We start from the raw sequence: 15,463 nt of genomic DNA on the forward strand, positions 1-15,463 counted from the left end.
GTTGTGACGGTTCCACGCGAACAGCGGTCTTTCGAAACGGCTTTGGCCGCGACTCTGGAAGACTTGGAGTTAAGCTTTTCTTTGAGAAAAGAACAAAGAACGGCACTGAAGTCTTTCTTAAAAAAGGAAGATGTGTTCGGAGTTTATATCCTGACAGCATGAAGCTTAAAATATTCTTAAGTTAAGTATAAGTTAAGATGCCATTTAAAGACTTCACAACACAAAGAGAAGCCTGTTGAAGTTGAGAAGTTGTAGTACTGTATTAATTACAATGTTACAAGTAAATCTTATAGGATTTTGTATGCAAGGTCATGTCTGAGAGTGTCTTTATGTGGGTGCATCTAGGTGGGGTCTTGAAAATATTTTTCTCAACAAAAGGGGGGCCCAACAGAAAACGTTTGGGAACCACTGCCTTAAAGTTCAATCTATCAACTAACTCCGCTGGTGGGGAAACGCTCTGGTTGGTTATAGCGCTATCCTATTTCGTCCAGAGGGAATTTGAGAGACAACCGTTTATCCCGCCCCTCGGATTGAGCCCTGCCAATGGTGTGTTCCCAGACCCAACATCTTGATGTGGGTCTGGCTTGTCAGGCTAGATTATAATAGGTTCTATCTGCTTTTGTCGCGTTGCACTGCTCGCGTCAGGTATAGACACATTGTGCATTTAAAGTAGATTCATTGTGTGCTTTATTTTTACCTGGCACTGGCAGTCCTTTCACAAATTTGGGAACCACTGGATTAAGTGTCATCTGAAGAGTAATCCGTTAAATTTTACTATCTGTTTGATTTTTCTAAATGGCTTTGGTAAAAGTGACATATTTAGTGATTGTACGTTATAAATTGTCATGCATGAATGCATACATGCAATTAAAAAGTCCATAAATTCTAGCTAGCTTGAAATTGCAGAGATAAACTGAAACTGCCCATAAAACCATAAAACCCCTGCCCATAAAACTGTCGAAGGAGTGGGGAGAGTTGCCACTTTTTGGTGAATAAACTCCTACAGATCATCTCATCTTTAACAATAGAATAACATAGTCATTATAGTGTTTGGTTTGCATTATGTTTATAACTCCATAAAATCTATTTCGTAATGATCTGCTCTGTTAAGTAGCACATTTATAGACATTTCAGATTCACATTTGTGTTAAGCTCCAGCATACCTGGATAAGGGGCTTGGAGAATGAATGGATGGATGCATTATTCTGAGCTCCCTTCGAATTGCATCCCTTCGACATGCAATTTATTCTGGTGTTACGCAGCACGTTTGAGCTTCAGCATGAACCAATGAGGTTTGTTCTCGCGCGTCAAGCAGGTTTGGATGAGCTTCTGTTCAATGATCAATGTTCGTCAATCGATTCATATGGATTAGTTTTACGATCTCTTTATAAACTTTTGAAGCGTCAAAGTGGTAGTTGCGTCGCTGTCAATGGAGGGACAGAAAGCTCTCAGATGAACGGAAGTCTTACGGGTTAGGGATGACATGAGGGTGAGTAATAAATGACAGAATTTTCATTTTTGGGTGAACTATCACTTTAAGGCCTGTTTGTGTACTAATCTTTAAAAGTGAAAGTTCATATTTAGAGTTGATTTTTAGTCGGGAACACTTAAATGTGTAAGTGCACACGTCTTTGCATTGGCATGTATGTGGATGTGTGCGGCAGTTGTGGGTAAAATTGCAGCGAGTGGATTGGCTCACACAGAAGCTGTGAGTGAAAGAGCAGATTTTCTTGATTCAAGTCCTGATTAATTTGAACAGTTTTGACCAGTCTGACCTCATTACTATTACATATAACTTGCCTGTACCTCCTAATTGATCAACAGTTTCATTACATTTACATTTACATTTATGCATTTGGCAGACGCTTTTATCCAAAGCGACTTACATTGCGTTATCCTATACATTTATACATAGGTATGTGCAATCCCCTGGGATCAAACCCACAACCTTGCGTTGTTAACGCAATGCTCTTACCACTATTAGTTCTCTATTAGTTCTACTCATTAGTTCCTCATCTCACACCACGCATGACAAACACATCCACTCATAATCAATCAATCCGTCTGTTAAGTGTACTAAACTGCTCTTTGATTTTCCTCATGCAGTACTCAGAGACCTCTTCTGTATGCAGTGTAATATCAGAGCTGATAATAAATGCAGCTCTTCATGAAAAGATCCGGGCTCTGAGACAAAATCTACAGCAGTGTCTTTGGTGTGATTATCTGTGCCATTTACAAAAACGCAGAATTTGCACAGGGAGCCCATCTGCTTCTCTAGCCCTGGCATGAACCAATCACATTCCAGCATGGGTCCCAGAGAGGCCATGCTGAGACCCCAAAAGAGGGCTAAAAAAAGTCCCACGCTCATCTGAGCCGGATCCTGCCTTTATAATTTGCGTTGTGACGCGGATCCGTGATTTATCCGGCGCCGTCAGAAGATTGAGAGGATCAAAGATCATAGGGATGATCCAGATGTGTGGATATGTGATTTGTGAGAGCCTCAGACTCATTCGTGTCTCCTTCTCTGTGATGAGTGGACGTCTAGCCAATGAAATGGAACATTTTTATTTCTGTGAGAGGACATTAGATGTTACAGCAAGGGATATTGTCAGTCTTGAGGGCTAAAAAAAAAAAAAAAAAAATGCTAGGCAACTGTTTTCAGAGCTGTTTGGGACTGAACCATTCAAGGTATGACTAACTGAGCAGTTAAGCTTTTTATTGGTTAAAAGGAAGCTGCTGGGAATTTTAGTAGTGATGTCATATATCATGTGACCTGAGAGGAAGACGGTTTGCCATGAATGCATTGCACCATATATTTGTCATATGTTCTGCTTGCTTTAGTGTTGCGTTCCAGTATGTATTATGATACTTTTTTCAGAGTATATATATTGAATTAATTTATTTTAATTCAATATATTCTTAATATTTCACAATTTTACTGCATTTTTGCTCAAATAAATGCCTTGGTAAAGCATAAGAGGCTTGTTTCAAAAACAAAACGAAATTGTAAATGATAAATTTTACTTGTAGATAAGATATTTTTTACTGAAAAACAAGGCAAATAATAATAATTCATCTCCTCATTCTCTAAACTTCTCACGCCTTAGTCTAAATGGCTTGTCTGACTTTTAAATGTCGCTTTTCAACAAGGGACTCAAATAGCAGCAAAGGTCTTGCTGACTGTCTGTCAGCGTGTGAATGTGTGCAATGCCTTTATTATTAATTCATGCTAGCCATTTATGAAGGTCTCTCATTGCTGCTGAGAAATATTTTTCTCTTTAATTGGGATATCAATTATAATCTCTCTTAGCTTTGTGTGAAATAGAATGTAAATCTGGCATTGTAAAAGAGTCGAGGCCAGCCGCAGTTCAATTCCCATTTAAATGAATCTGAAGCCCTGCAAATATTGACACTGATGTGAATTGAGCTGTGCAGAATAATAAAATGTGCATCATCTGTCTTTGGAGGATGAGAGAGGTCTAAAAATATCGTGTGTGTGTGTGTGTGTGTGTGTGTGTGGATCAGCACCAGGTGTTTGGGTTCAGGGTCTGATACGATATAGTTCTCTTTCTGCCACGTACAAGAACATGGATGAGACACCTACTTGTATTGCCTAAATACAAATATAATTCTCAAGAGAAAATATAAACAGACTTTGTTTACTCATACAGCAAAGCAGTGATTCTTGAGGAGGGCACAGGGCTTTCATGAAGACCCGGAGAAATAGAGGGGGAGAGTTTATCGTAAATGTCTTGAATAATTTCAGATGTCATGGTGGGTGGTGAAAATTCCAGTGTGTGAATATTTGAGAATAATGTTGCTTTATGCTACTGACTGGTCTTTAACCGCATACATTGAACAATCATGGTGTTTTCTGGTACTTTTAGTATAGGGTATAACAGGGCTAAAGGCACAAATGTGCTTTTTACTACTCTCATAGTGTATGATTATGGAAAAATTGGGACATTGATTCAGCACATTTTGTGGGAAAATGATAGCCTGGTAATACCAAACTCTGCTACTTCGCTTTGCTTCGTAGACAGAGTCTGGAATGGCATAATAGAGAAGTGTTTTCTCTCTCGCGGGGGGGCGCTTGTCTGAAGTTTAAAATCATTGGTTACCCGTAAGCCAATCACATAACGTTTGGTTATGACGTGTGTTATGCGCTGGCTCAGCCGCATCTAACTTCCACTGTAAACGCATGTATGATGCAAAAACTAAACCATCGAGCGAAATACCGGAGTGAACATGGCTGTGAACGACTTTTGCAGATTATGTGAAGTAAATCTACGCATCCACGGTACAATCAGCGTCTACGTCACGGCTCTCAGCCCGCCCTCTGTTCGTTGATTGGCCGGCTGTTTTCAGGCCGGAGGAAAACGGAAAGCTATGACGCTGTCTCAGACTGAGTACAGAAGCGAAATGAAATTGAGCGGAAGTACGAAGTCTGACGTAGTCAGGCTAGGAAAATGATTAGTATTGATACAAATAATTTAAAGTAAAATTTAATACTTGTTCAAAACAAACACTTCAGCTAAAATTGTACTATTTTCTCTTTATTTGATTAAATAATTGAATATACTGTCATTAAAATGTTTATTTAAAAAATACAGAAATAATACTTTAAAATGGCTTTACAGTAGTAACCATAACTATTATATTTTATTATAAGCCATTTGAAATATAATGGTTTCATTATAAATATGGTGATTATCTCTAAGGTGGATGGCCAACTTAATAAATTATATTAAATCTGAATCAAATGTTATGTCAACACTTGAAAAAGTCACCCAGCTGTTTTTATTGTCAGTTATTGTGCCTTTTGCCCCAACAGCTTTTTACCCCAAATACCATACTTTTCTGTGCGCTCTCGGCCAAAGCGCGCACACATAAAGCCGCCCCTCAAACAGCTTGCGAGGGTCAAATTAAGTTCTTTTTCGTAGCTTTTTTCCACTTAAACGGTCAAATACACACAAACTAGGTTAAAATGCCAGAGTATTCGCGTAAACACATTCATTTATGTCTTAAGTGAATGTAAACAGTCAAGAAAGAAAACGCATGTGTAACAGTAAATTGGATCAGTGCATTCGGTCTTAAAGTGACAGCAGCCTAATAAACCTACGGCTCTCTTAGTCATTATTGTTAATCAGACAATAAATGAAAGAGAGAAAGTCTCTTGACTGAACAACTTTTGTAGTTTTAATAAGGATTAGTCTATATTTAATTTATGCAGTTAAGACTGTACAGTGTTATTTTGCATTTGATTATTCATTTTCTTACTTTAATACTGCTGTTAGACCTACCTGGAAGCATAAAGCATTGTGATTATTTAATTTGTATTTTTATTCGATTGTATTTGTTTGTGCTACTGCTTTTTACTACATTTAGGTGAGATAATTGTAATTTCTTTTATAATGACATTTTTTTGGTTGAAAAAAATGAAAAAATGAACCCCCGCCATAAGGAAGTAAAATTCACCCCCTGTGCATTTAGCTCTATTGTACCTCTACTGTTAGTGGAGTTTGCAATGAAAATGGCACTCGAAGTCTGATTAGATTTGTTGTGGCGAGATGAACAATGTTGTAGTGGTGAGCGGGCGGTATAACTAAGTTGTTGGCTGAAGCAAGGCTGTCTGAGAGTATAGTGATTGTGTTATTTCTTTATACAATTAATCTGTGGAGCACAGTTCTCAATTCCTTGTAGCATTGGGAAGTCTGACACATTTCTGCAAATCAGTTTCCTTTAAACAGATCTTAAAAATCTGATTTTAAACAGGTTTAAAAATTCTGGATTGCAGGAATGAGGCCTAACGTTATGAAAACCATCAGGAATGTTAGTTGGGAGCAGGTGGAAAATCCTATAGGAGCAGGAGCGTGCAAGATGGAAAAATCTGTCCCACACAGAGCAAAGTGTTGCTCATTTCTGTTTATGAGAATAATACGATATTTCAAGGCCTGTATTAAAAAAAAACACATAAATTCATTATACTGTAGCAATTCTTGCTTTGTCCTGTACATTGTTTGTATAATTTCCTTATTTTGAACTAGCTACTGTACAGAATCAATGCGTTAACTAACATGCATGTGCATATACAATTTTTTTTATTCTATTATAACACTTATATCTTGTGTCAGATAATTTTACTTTGGATTACTAGTTTAAGCTTTTTATTTTATTCTTTTTTTTAAGAATAATTTTATTTCGCAAGAGTTGTGTCGTTTATTTTATATTTGTTCTGTTCAGTAAGTTTTTAAAAAATATATACTTTTGTTCAGTAAGGATGCATTAAATTGATCAAAAGTGACATTAAAGACATTTATAATATTGCAAAAAAATTATATTTCAAATAAATGCTGTTCTTTTGAGCTTTCTATTCATCAAAGAATCCTAAAAAATGTTCATGTTTTCCATTAAAATATTAAGCAGCACAACTATTTTCAACATTGATAATAGTAAATGATTTCTGAATTATCATGAATAAGACGGTTATATTAAAATAGAAAACAATTTATTTAAAATGTTACAAAAGCCATTATTTTTAAACAAAATAATTAAATAAAACAATTATTTTAATAATATTTCTCAATACAAAATTACACAATTTTACATTATTTTTGATCAAATAATTGCAGCCATTGTGAACCTTGGAGACTTCTTTTAAAAACCTGAAAACATTTGCGTAAATGTCTTGGTGCATTTAAATGTAAAAAGTATTAAATATAATTTTTTTGTGTGTGTTTGTAACTTAAAAATCAACATGAAAACATGCCTTGATTATATTCAACTAGATTTTCACTGTATTTTATGGTTCCTCAGACCAAATGGTCTGTGTGTAATATACCGTAGCATCCAATTTAGTAAAAATATAAATATTGAAATCACCTATCCCAATGTTAAATTGACTGGGTTTATCCTTATTATTTCACCAACAAATGCTTAAAAATAACCTGTGACCTTCATTCTCAAAACGCCTGAATTTTTTTGCTATTTTTGGGAGCCACATTTAGACAGGTTAATCCTAGAGTCAAGTCTGCATGACTCATCATGCAAACACAAACATTCAGTGACCAGGGATATTACAATATCACACATCTTTAGTTGAACATAATCTGCCCTTCCTCTCTCTCTCTCTCTCTCTCTCTCTGTGTGTGTGTGTGTGTGTGTGTGTGTGGGCTTGAGTGCAGTGACTCATACGTGCAGCAGATTGAATCAAGGGGGAACAATAGATTTGAGCAGAACAAATAGTCAGGAAAAGGCATGGATCAAAGAGCCGTATTACCTGTTTCCTGCCTCATTTTACCTTCTCTCGGCCACGACAGCAGCACTCTTTATTCTTCTGACATCCTTCTCAATGACAAAACAACATCTCTCACAGAGAGGAAGGGCCACACCGCTGGGCCCCTGGCTGCTGGAGCCTATTTTAAACTGAGATCCATGTTTCCTCTGGCCTCAGTGGACCTCCGCCTCTGCTTTTACTTCAGACATCAAGTAGCAGTTTTATGCAGCTCAACAGCACCAGAATATGAACAGACTCAAAGCTGCTCAATTAGATGTGGTATGCTTCTTCTTCTTTCTTTTTTCTTCTGGGCTCCTTATCAGGGTTTTTCAAATCTGCAGCCACAAGTGCCAGCTGTTATTCTAAGATAAATGCTAATAGCTTTCAAACTGTGTTTTGCATATGCTTGCTTTTAGGCTACACATTTGAAGATTCATCTTTTGTCCTTGACAAGTCTGTCTGCTTGTTGGTTTTTCCGGTCACATTTACCGTTGTTTGGCGAACTTTCACGGCTGAAATCGAGATGTTTTAATAGGTATGCTGCACAATTGCGAATTTCACTCAAGGGCAAAAGATTTCCCAACGCAGATTTCGCATTGGGTTTAAGTTGATCACACGAATCGCCATGTTGACCAATATCAATACTCTATTGAGAATAGTTGTTTCCATCCACCTATTTTTATACAAATCTTAGGATATATCGCATAAAAAACGCTCGATGGAAAGGACAATATGCACATCAATTCTAAAAATGCACATAAAAAGCTTAAGCGCTTAAAAACCCTCAATGCACAACAAAAAAAAGTTATGTTTTTTATGTTTCTGTTGGAACTAGGGAGCGGTGGAACGGCATAACTGGACTAACCAGCAGATCAGTGTCATTGCACAGCATCTCAAATGTTGGTTTAGTTATTCTCATGATTGTGTTCACAAACACCAGCATCCGAACGCAAGATATCATGACAGTGTTTATTGCGTTTCGTCTGTGTTCTGAGGTGCAAGTCATCTATGATGTGTGGAAAGTGCCACAGTGGCGTCCATGATTGCAGCAACTTTGTTTTATTTATTACAGATATTTTGCACCAAATTTGCCAGGGTGTGACAATTTTGTTCTCTTGAACTCATTTTTATGTGATATTCCAATTTTGTGCACAAGTTAAATTTGCAACCTTGGATGGAAATATAGCTAGTGGATAATGGACTTTATTTTTGCCAACTGAATTTTTGACGAAATCTTATATGCAAAAAAAAAAAAAAAAAAAAAAAAAAAAAAAAATTCCTGTAGTATTATATTTCTATCATACTTTGCCAGTGGCACATTTTCACAAAATATAAAAATCTAGTTTATTTCCTCATTCTGAAGATGCCACAAAGTATCTTGATTGATAATGGCGATATGTTATCAAAACAGATATTTCAATATTTTTTAAATAATGATGGATCACTGAGAGTGAGATTCTGGCGTAGAGTTTGGCTTAGGAATTAAAATGCAAATTGGGCTAGAAATTGATCCTGGAAAACAAAATGACAGCACACACACATTGCAATTTTATGCAAATTAAGAGGAGTTAGTTATAGGATCTTCATTTAGAGATTTTTCCTTCTCATAAGTAAACAAATTTGTTTCCATAGAATTATTATACTATATATAAGGATGTTTGTTCATATGTATTAATAAATATTGATAAAAGGTGAAGCGTTGTTCCAGAAGAGAACGAACATACTCTTTTATCTGTTAACCAGCGTAACAGGTCAATCCAGTTTATTTGGTTAAGTTGCTTTACATGTCATTTGAATACCGTGTCATCAGAGTAATTCTGTTTACACTCAACCGCTCTTCTGTCATAGTTTAACGTTCCCAGGACTTGTCAGATTCACTGAAATGTGATCCGTGATTAGAGTGAAAGACTCTAAAAGGGATATTCTCACACTTGGTATTGGAATTGGACAAGAGTTGTCGTTTACTTCTCACTTTTTGGTATGTTTTTGAGATAACGTAAATGAAGTAAAGAGTGTCTTTAATTTGAATTGAATCAGTATATATTACAGATTTTTTTATTTTTTTTGGACTGATTAAAGGGATACTCCACTTTTTTGGGAAATAGGCTCATTTTACAACTCCCCCAGAGTTAAACAGTTGAGTTTTACCGTTTTCGAATCCATTCAGCCGAACTCCGGGTCTGGCGGTACCACTTTTAGCATAGCTTAGCATAGATCATTGAATTGGACAAGACCATTAGCATCTCTCTCAAAAAAAGGGCCAAAGAGTTTCGATATTTCGCAGCGCCTGAAAATAGTCGACCCTATAGTCTACCGAGCTGGGGACTATTTTCAGGCGCTGCGTCATATCATTACGCCTGCTGGACTCATGGTTCGGCAGCAAAGTTTCTTGATTATTACGCAGGAATGAGAGTATAGTTCCTAGCCATATCAGCCTAGAAAATCGCAACTTTACATTTTCCATCGGTCTTAGTACACGATGTAACTACAGAAGAGTCAAGTTTTAAATAGGAAAAATATTGAAACTCTTTGGTCATTTTTTTGAGAGAGATGCTAATGGTCCTGTCCGATTCAATGATCTATGCTAAGCTATGCTAAAAGTGGTACCGCCAGACCCGGAAATCGGCTGAATGGATTCGAAAACGGTAAAACTCAACTGTTTAACTCTGGGGGAGTTGTAAAATGAGCCTATTTCCCCCAAAAAGTGGAGTATCCCTTTAAAGTGATTCATTTATTTATACATTCTTTATTTCACTCACCGCTCAGATAGCAAGATTGCTATCAAGACACAATATTCAGAAAGTATTGACAAAGGATTACCTTTATACTTTCTCTCTCAATGCCTTTCGAGGCTCAGTTTGCCTAATAATCTCACTTGTTGGATAATCTCATTTCCCCAGACGTCTGAGCTATGATTCTGATTTCCTGAGGTGAAGAAGGAGGCTTGTGAATTACTTTCTGACATCATAGACAGCGAGAGACAGTGGTTTGCATAATAACATCAGGGTGAGAAAGTTAATTGAAAAGACCTTTTGAACCTTGTTTCATCCAGAGGAGCCTTTTTTTTTTAAACTCTCTATTCAATATCATGTGCTGGAATCCTACAAAAGCAAAATAATTAAAAAAAGAATCCCATTTCTAACCTTGTGAATTTTAACTGGTGGACTTTTAAAGATCTGCTTGTTTCATTTATTTTTGATCAGAGCTCATTGGAAACCAGGATATCACAAACCTGATTCAAACGAAGTTGGCTTCTAGTTAAAAGTGATACATATTCATTAGTGTTGTCATAAATATAGATTTTTCCGTTGCATATACACTACCGTTCACAAGTTTGGGGTCAGTAAGATTTTTTAATGTTTTTAAAAGAAGTATCTTCTGCTCACCAAGGCTGCATTTATTTGATAAAAAACAATAAAAAAAACAGTAATATTGTGAAATATTATGACAATTTAAAATGACTGTTTTCTATTTTTATATATTTTAAACTGTAATTTATTCCTGTGATCAAAGCTGAATTTTCAGCATCATTACTCCAGTCTTCAGTGTCACATGATCCTTCAGAAATCATTCTAATATGATGATTTGATGCTCAAGAAACATTCATTATTATTATCAATGTTGAAAACAGTCGTGTACACATTTTTTTCAAAATTCTTTGATGAATAGAAAGTTCAAAAGAACAGCATTTATTTAAAATAGAATATTTTCTAACATTATAAATGTCTTTACTGTAACTTTTGATCAGTTTAACTCATCCTTGATGAATAAAAGTATTGATTTATTTTATTTATTTCCCCCAAAAATAAAATTAAAATTCTTTCTGACCCCAAACTTTTGAACGGTAGTGTTTAATGTTACAAAAGCTTTAGATTTCAGATAAATGCTGTTCTTTTGAACTTTCTATTCATCACAGCATCATGAAATAAAAATGTACATAACTGTTTTCAACATTGATAATAATCATAAATGTTTCTTGAGCATCAAATCATCATATTAGAATGATTTCTGAAGGATCATGTGACACTGAAGACTGGAGTAATGATGCTGAAAATTCAGCTTTGATCACAGGAATAAATTACGGTTTAAATATATATATGTCATTTTAAATTGTCACAATATTACTGTTTTTTTAATAATTTTTTTTTATCAAATAAATGCAGCCTTAGTGAGCAGAATATACTTCTTTTAAAAAACATTAAAAATCTTACTGATCCCAAACTTTTGACTTTTATTTAAAGTCGGCATGAAACGAAAATGTTCTTCTCTTTTGTGACGTCTGAAATAGCTTCACGAATAAGATTTTTTATTTTTTTTGGATTATAAGTAGCTGATATTATACCCTAATTGTTAAATGAGAGCACAGTACGAAAAGCATGTGAAAGTGACTTCTTATTCCAGCGTTGTTTATCCTTTCGTGATTCATCTTCTTTTTGATCCCTCTTGCATTTTCCTCTCTCCAGTGTCCCGCCTCTCCTGACTGTCGCAATCGATTTTGGAGATAAGCAGCCTTCAAAGTCTCATCGCATGCTGCCAGAAATCTCTGCATGATGGATTACGTCAAATTGCCATCTATATTTATCCGAGTTTGTGACAGCTTATTGATGCCTCTATCAAAAGGCAGGATGTAAAACAGACATTAACTGAGATAAATGGGCCGACCAATGAAGATCTAAATTCGTGCCATATAGCCGCTCAAATTGTAGTCATATTCAGGATATTTTTATTGAACTTTTCTTCGATACTGAACAGATTGCTCTTTATCTTTGTCTTTGGAGAGCTTTTCCATCTCATGCCTCTCAGAGAGGTTATTGGCCTGACAGTTGAAGTGGCTTTTCCATGTCATCTCCAGGGTTACTGACTGTCTGATAAGCTTTTTGAGGTTTGAGAAAGTCTGACCCAACACACCCTGAAGCCCGCTATCAGGATCTTAAATATTGAATGTAGCCATATTTAAGCAGGAATGTATAAATCTAGTCCCAAATTAGGGATGGGCGATACATCGAATATGTGACCCTGGATCATAAAACCAGTCATAAGTCGCATGGGTATATTTGTGGCAATAGCCAACAATACATTGTATGGGTCAAAATGATCGATTTTTCTTTTATGCCAAAAATCATTAGGATATTAAGTAAAGATCATGTTCCATGAAGATATTTAGTAAATTTCCTACTGTGAATATATTAAACATTTCTTTTTGTGAGTGAATGCAGCACAATCGCCAACATAAATGGACAACTTTAAAGGAGATTTTCTCAATGTTTAGATTTTTTTGGCACCCTCAGATTCCAGATTTTCAATAGTTGTATCTCGGCCAAATATTGCCCCATCCTAACAAACTATACATCAATGGAAAGCTTATTTATTCAGCTTTCAGATAATGTATAAATCTCAATTTAAAAAAATTGACCCATGTGACTGGTTTTGTGGTCCAGGGTCCACATATTAGCAATATTATCACAATATCACAAATATCGGGAAAATGTTAAAAGTTTAGTTTATAAAGACAGTAAGCCAATTTCACTTGGTCCAGATATCGGATAGATGAGATAAAAAAGAGATGAAACAAATAAATAGTGAAATTGGCTTACTGTCTTTATAAACTAAACTTTTAACATTTTCCCGATATTTGTGATATTGTGATAATCATGTCTTTTTCATGGGGCCAAAAAACAGCTTTTTAAATTATTCCATATATTATATATTAAATAAATATATTAAACAGTATTGATTTTTCTTATCACGAGAATGACAGCTGATAGGCTGCTGCTTTCAAGGTTTTTACTTTTGTTCATTTAGTTAAAAACAGTAAGCGATCACTACATTTTTATTTCAAATGTGTTTTGCCGTAAAATATTGAATATTGTCAAATTTTCTGAATAGATCTGTGCATTGAGACATTGACACATTGAGTGTAAATGCAAACTAATAGACCCGCCATTTCTTCCATGTAACGTGTTTTTATGTTATAAGAACTCACTTTGTTGTTGCAACAACCTTAACTTTTTGTTGGGAGATAATTTTCTCCATATTTTTGTATAGGATTTTAAATGCTACTTTTGTGTTTATTTAGTAAAAAAAACAGTAAGTGAATTTTAGATAATTTTTTCAATAGTGTTGACTTTGAAATGGAAAAAACATACAAAATATTTGGAAAAATAATAATTTTTTAGCTATATCGCCCAGCCTTAGACTCAAGGTCATAGACTTCAAATAGCTTTTCTGTGTCCTTTCCCTGAGTAGAAACTCAATTTCAGTAAAAACGTGACTTGCTGTCTGTAGTCTCTCTGTGTCTGAGAGAGTTGAAGCATTTTGATGCGAAACGTGGCGTCCCATTTCATAGAGCCTCTTCCTACTCGGTCATTACTGCAAACACAATGCTGACAGCAAAATTACCTTTCCAGTGACAGATTTAATAAGTAATCTGTTGGTGGGAGTTTGCTCTTGAGGGACAAAACAGTTGGTATAGCCCAACTATGCAACAGCTGGCACTGAATGGATTGTGGTTATGATGAACAGTTTTGACAAAAAGGACAAGATATAGTATAACTTGTCATTGCATTCCTTAACAGACATTTTCCTACAAAAAAAACAAAGTGTACAAATCATGTTGCTTGTACTGTGAAAGCCAATACTAGGATTGATGGCACTCTCAGCTCCAATTACGAGAGAGATGGCATAACTTGGCATACTTTAATTGATCCACTCCAGCAGCTGCTTATTTTTAGATACAATTGGGGCCTAGCTACATTTTCATTACGGGCCGTACTCTATTCTTATTACCCTGCTGGCAGGTCTCAAGAGGACACGTTTGGCTGCATCCCAGCTTTCTATTACATAGTGTCTTGTGTACAATATTAATATATTTTGTGTACCAATGAAACAAGAATGAAAATTCCCTAGTCAATTTACTAGTACTTTTAGCTGCTGAATTATTAGTGTTCATCCATTAACAATTTTGCGACCAATGACTGGTTGGGGATGTTTTTTTTTGTTGTTGTCATTTTAGATAGCTCAGTAAAATTATTGGCTGGGCGATAAAACTATAATGATAATTATCACAATATAATTTTCCTCGATATAATTATAGCAAATGTTCTATTTAATGTTTATGCGCCAAAAGCGGAACGAAACGGCACTACTCGTTTGAACCACGCCACGTGGACCATTTATCTGCTCGGATCAAACGGCATTGCAGTGCGAGCTTACTAGAACGGTCTCGATCACGCGACCACTAAACAATTCTACGAATGTCTCAGTGGTTTAAACTAGTTTAAACCAGATGAAACAGTGCTGACATTCTCAACAGCACTGACAAACACGAGAAACATTGTGGCATGAACGATCCAGTTAGAAGGCGTTTCAATCTACAAATCTCCATCATTTACCATGGATTTACTGTAGTAACAAGAACTGGCCGGCCAACATTGTATCTTACAGCGGCGCACTGGGAAATGGCCCGTCCGTCCCTGAACTGCACCATGTTATTGTGGCAGAAATGGGGGTATATTCATATCAAATTTAAATATATTATTAATGTAGACATGTATTATAGGAGTATACTTACAGTATTTTATAATTATTTTGTTATTAAGCTATTGACCTTATGTAGCCCCGCCCCTTTTCAGCGCTGCGCTCGTTGTCTTTTGACTTCCGGTCTGTATTTTCACAGCGATTTTGCGTGTTTATTAATGAACGGCTCGTTTTAAAATCTTCCTGGTCGACTGACATTTGTTTAGTCGTCTGCTTTAAACATTACAGTCCTCATGATAACTTTTGTTAACTTTACATTAGGTAAATCCACTTCAAAAGCGAATTACTCCTGGACGCGATATTTTTTTCCCCAGGATGGTTGGGGAAGACTCATGAATATTCATTAGGGAAGTCATCCCTGATTGGTCTGATGACCTACCCCCTAACCCCGCCCCTAAACCTACCCGTCACTGGGGTCTATGTGATGACCTACCCCAACCCCGCCCCTAAACCTACCCGTCACTGGGGTTAAGACCAATCAGGGATGACTTCCCTAATGAATATTCATGAGTCTTCCCCAACCATCCTGGGAAAAAAAATGTCGCCTCCTGGACAGCAATGCCATAGAAATATACAGAGCGACTGCAAAACGGAAGTTCAAAGACAATATTCTAAAGATGGCGGCGCCCTCGTTTCTCTGGCGCATAAGGT

At 36.1% G+C, this 15,463-nt stretch overlaps 1 protein-coding gene and 1 long non-coding RNA gene across 8 annotated transcripts in view; one reads left to right on the forward strand and one right to left on the reverse strand.

Annotated features, from left to right (window-relative positions):
• Nucleotides 1-15,463, forward strand: part of plekha7a (pleckstrin homology domain containing, family A member 7a) — a 98,267-nt gene that overhangs the window by 19,688 nt on the left and 63,116 nt on the right. The gene's annotated exons all lie outside the window — the stretch shown is intronic.
• LOC309508123 overlaps nucleotides 10,929-15,463 on the reverse strand; it is a 33,846-nt gene continuing 29,311 nt past the window's right edge. The window contains exon 2 of the long non-coding RNA XR_014209396.1: nucleotides 10,929-15,101. This is a non-coding gene — a long non-coding RNA (uncharacterized lncRNA). The remainder of the gene's footprint in view (nucleotides 15,102-15,463) is intronic.

This window comes from Leuciscus leuciscus (genome assembly GCF_965113295.1).
Source record: "Leuciscus leuciscus genome assembly, chromosome: 10".
NCBI classification, from domain to species: Eukaryota; Metazoa; Chordata; class Actinopteri; order Cypriniformes; family Leuciscidae; genus Leuciscus; species Leuciscus leuciscus.